Source organism: Hibiscus syriacus, unplaced genomic scaffold (genome assembly GCF_006381635.1).
Source record: "Hibiscus syriacus cultivar Baekdansim isolate YM2019G1 unplaced genomic scaffold, ASM638163v2 tig00112051_pilon, whole genome shotgun sequence".
Lineage (NCBI taxonomy): Eukaryota > Viridiplantae > Streptophyta > Magnoliopsida > Malvales > Malvaceae > Hibiscus > Hibiscus syriacus.
In genome coordinates this window covers 153,823-158,784 of record NW_024063245.1, presented here as the reverse complement: position 1 = coordinate 158,784, position 4,962 = coordinate 153,823, and positions in this window count along the sequence as shown.

Genomic DNA, 4,962 nt, shown 5'->3' with positions numbered 1-4,962 from the left:
TAGAAGGTCTAGTCAGCGACGGTTTCTAGAATACCTCCTCTGCACGCCTTCTGGAAGATGGACGAGCAGAGTTGCATTAGGAGACTAGTTTTAAGTTTGAATTTAAATTAAACAATTATGTTTAGGATTATTTTATTTTATTTTCTTTGTTTATCCTTAGACTTTGAGAGGCTATAAATACCCACTTGGGGTAAGCCTAAACTTATCACTCAAATTACAATATTCTTTTCTCTCTAATTTTTTAAAGCTTTCTATTTTTACTTTTCAAGTTTTCATTTTTCTTTTATTTTCAAGTTTTGTTTTTAATATGCTAAGAATGACTTTTGTCATGCTTAGCTAAATTTTTCATAAGACGAGAGCTAAAAACGAGAGAATTGAAACATGACCTTAATATCTTCGAAATATCTCTCTCAATCTCTGCACTTACTTTTCAAAATCAAAACAGTTTTCAAAATCAAAGATTGACTTTGGTCAAGAGGTTCTTGCGATTAAACGTGTGGGAGGAAGATTTGACTTATAGAAAGCAAATTCGATTTCCTGGGAACACACTTGGCGAGATGGCTTCGCCAAGAGGGATTTGAGATCGGAATTGACGATTATAGAAGCAATAATCCAAGTCGGTCGCCACGAACTTAAACAGTAATTGATCTACGACAATTGATGTTGATAGAATCAATTTCTGATGTTGGAATCAAAGATTGCCTTGGGTATTCGGTATACAAGATAGAGTCACGGGGATAGCCCTTGTAGACAAAGTAACCAACGTGAATCCTGGAGGGAAAATCTTATTCGATGATCTAAAGGAAATTGAGTCAAAGAGAAGCTTGAGTATGTTTTTACCGTATTTATTCACAATCTTTACCCTCTTATTTTTACTTTAATTTCTTTTTATTTAATCATTTTTTACTATTTAAATCTTATATTACAAACCCTCTTTTTACTATTTTCATCTAGTTAGAACCATTCAAACATAAAATTATGATTTTCTAAGTCTCTAAGGATTCGACCCTTATTTCTGTATACTACGTATTTCCTTATTTATTAATTGAGAAAAAGGAATTTATTTTGACATCGAAAATGACAGTTGTCAAATTGGCACCGTTGCCGGGGACTTCGCCAAAGTTACTAATTTTTTGTTTGCTTTCGATTTATGGCCAGGACTAATCCAGGCGCTTTAGTGAAGTACGACCCGGAGATCGAAGCCAATGCTCAGAGACTCCACGTACAAATACTTCAGGAAAGAAGAAGACAACAATCAAATCCAGAAGCAGAATCAAATTCAGGTGAATTCGTTAATACAGTTCCGATGGTCGATCCTACTGTCCAGGAGTTAGTCGCAACACCTACTGAACAAGGGCCTTTATGCTTTGATATTCCCCAATGTGAAACTCCATACCAGTTGAAAAATGACCTTATTCATCTCCTTCCTACATTTCTTGGATTGCCGAATGAGGATCCACACAAACATCTTAAGGAATTTTATATGGTCTACTTCAGCATGAGACCACAGGGAGTAACTGAGGACCAAATAAAACTTAGAGCTTTTCATTTTTCCTTAGCCGATTCGGCTAAGGAGTAGTTATTTTATCTTCCCCCTAATTCTATTACTACATGGGCTCAAATGGCTCGTCTTTTTCTTGATAGGTTTTTCCCTACTGTGAAAGTAAGTGAACTATGAAGGAGAATACTTAGAATCAAGCAACTTGATTGAGAGTCACTCTACGACTACTAGGAGCGGTTTAAGAAGTTATGTTCTAGTTGCCCATAACAAGGGTTAACCGAACAAACACTCCTTCAATAATTTTATGAAGGATTATCTCCCCTGGAAACGAAGATGATAGATGCTGCCAGCAGTGGAGCCTTGGTGAATATGACTCCTATTGAGGCAAGGGACTTAATATCCATGATGGCCATAAATTCCCAATAGTTTTTTGCAAATAAAAAACCTTCTTGAAGGGTTCATGAGATAAGTTCATCTTCTTTAGAAAATAAAATAGATAAGTTAACTAAAGTCGTAAATTCTCTTGTTGTAGGAAAGACGGGACAAAACCAAATGTGTGGAATATGTGCATTACCTGATCATCCGACAGACAGTTGTCCACTGATTCAAGATAACACAGCAGCTCAATTCAATGCAGTCGGGAATTTTCCAGGACCTCCCCAAATAGCTTACAATCCCTAAGGCAATACATATAACCCAAGATGGAGGGATCATCCAAACTTTAGTTATGCTCATAACTAAGACCGAATCAAGGTTATCAAGCGAGACCACCTCCACCACCATAACAACCGTAGAAGACATCATTAGAGCCAATTGTCGAGAGGTTAGCACTTTCCCAGGAAAAATTCTAGAATCATACTGAAGCACACTTACAAGAGATAGATAAGAAAATGAGCCAACTAGCTCAAACCGTAGGTTGCTTGGAATCACTAGGTAAGCTTCTGTCTCAAACTCAAGTAAACTCGAGAGAGAACGTCTGCGCCATCACTCTTTAGAGCGGTACAGTAGTGGCGTCACCCGTTCCATCAGACGAAGCAGTCTAAAAAGAAAAGAAGACTGATGATTCAGGATCCCAGAAAGAGAATAATGAATAACAAATAGGCGACCCGACGCCATCTCCCTATGATGTGCCACCACCATTTCCATCAAGGATAGTTAAAAATGATAAAAAAAATATGAGGAAAAGGAAATATTAGATGTACTTCAGAAGGTGGAAGTTAACATACATCTCCTTGAGGTTATTTGGAAGGCTCCATGGTATACCCTATTTTTTAAGATCTTTGTATGACTAAAAGTAAGCTTACCAGGATCGAGAAAGTAAACTTAGAAGAGCACATCTCAGCTGTTTTCCAACGAAAGTTACCACATAAACTAAAAGACCAAGGTATGTTCTCAATCCCTTGTAAAATTGGTAAGTTTCAGATAAAACGAGCAATGTGTGATCATGACGCATTAATTATGCCTCTATATGTCTATAAAATGGTTACTAACGATCCTTTGAATGATACAAAGATATCGATAAAACTTTCCAACAGGTCAATGATCTATCCAGAAGGACTCTTAGAGAATGTATTGGTAGAGGTAAACGACTTGATATTTCCCGCCGATTTTTATATAATCCACATGGAGAATGATCGCACAAGCACGTCCTCTGATATCCTGCTGGGCGCCCTTTTCTAAGCACTGCATGCATGAAAATTGACGTGAGAAGCGAAATTTTAACTATGGAATTTGACAGTGAGATCGTTAAATTTGACGTATATAAGGCAATGAGATATCTTGATAAAGTGGAAAGTCTAAATTCTGTCGATTTAATTGATCCTTTGGCTGATGAATTTTTAAGGACTAATTTTTCCTTTGATCTATGCAGGGAGTTAGAGGATCATGATGAAAAGGTGAATTCTGATCATACCGAATTGAATTTGATTTGTTCTAAGCCTAAAGTCTTACCTTCTGTTTTGTAGGAGCCCGAAGTTGAGTTAAAACAATTGCCGAATCACTTGAAATACGCCTTCCTCATATCAAATAACTCTATGCCAGTAATCATATCAAAAGGATTATCTGAGGAGGAGAAAAATGACTTAATCACGGTTTTGCTTCGATACAAGGAGGCTATAGGATGGACCATCACTGAAAAAAAGGGTTGAGTCCATCAACTTGTATGCATAAAATTAAAACCGAAGAAGGCGCAAAATCAACACGTGAAGCTAAACGCCGGCTCAATCCACCAATGATGAAAGTGGTAAAAAAGGAGATACAAAAACTTCTAGATACAAATATTATATATACAATTTTGGATAGCAAATGGGTAAGTCCGATACATTTAGTTCCTAAAAAACAGGAGTTACTGTGATAAAAAATTATGAAGCAGAACTTGTACCTACATGAGTTCAGAATGGATCGAGAGTCTACATCGATTACAGGAAGTTGAATTCTTTAACTCGAAAAGACCATTTTCCTCTTCTTTTCATAGATCAGATGATAGAACGATTAGCCGATAAATCTCACTATTGTTTTCTTGATGGATTTTCAGGTTTCTTCCAGATTCCAATAGCACCTAAAGATCAAGAGAAGACGACATTCACATGCCCCTTCGGCACCTTCGCTTATCGACGTATGCCTTTCAGACTTTGTAATGCACCTGCCATATTCCAGAGGTGTATGATTAGTATTTTTTATGATTTTGTTGAGAAATGTATTGAAGTCTTTATAGAAGACTACACTCTTTACGATAATTTATTCAACGAGTGTCTATTAAACTTGAAAAATGTGTTGCGTCGGTGCCTAGAAATTAACCTTGTTTTGAATTATGAAAATTGTCACTTTATGGTTGATAAGGGTTTAATTCTAGGCCATATTGTTTCATCTAAAGGAATTGCGGTAGACATGGCAAAAACTGATATAATACGTTCACTGCCTTATCCCACTACGGTGAGGGAAATTCGTTCTTTCCTTGGTCATATAGGTTTTTACCGTAGATTTCTTAAGGATTTCTCCACGATGACATAACCACTGTGCAAGCTGTTACAGAAGGATAAAACCTTCAATTTCGACCAACAATGCCAAAAATCATTCGACGCATTAAAGGAAAAGTTAGTTTCGGTACCCATAGTCTAACTGCCAAATTGGGACTTTCCCTTCGAAGTTATGTGTGATGCTTTGGATGCAACTGTTGGAGCTGTGCTCGGACAAAAGATCGGGATAGTGCCCCACATTATCGCTTATTCATCACATACCTTAGATTTTGCGTAACGAAACTATTCAACAACCGAAAAAGAATTATTCGCTATTATTTTTGCATTATATAAATTTAGATAATATCTTATTGGCACTCAAGTTGTTGTTTTCTCTGATTATGTAGCCTTGAAGTACTTGCTCAGCAAAAAATAGGCGAAACCACGACAAATCCGTTGGATCTTACTCCTCCAAGAGTTTGATTTGGAAATCAAGGAAAAAAAGGA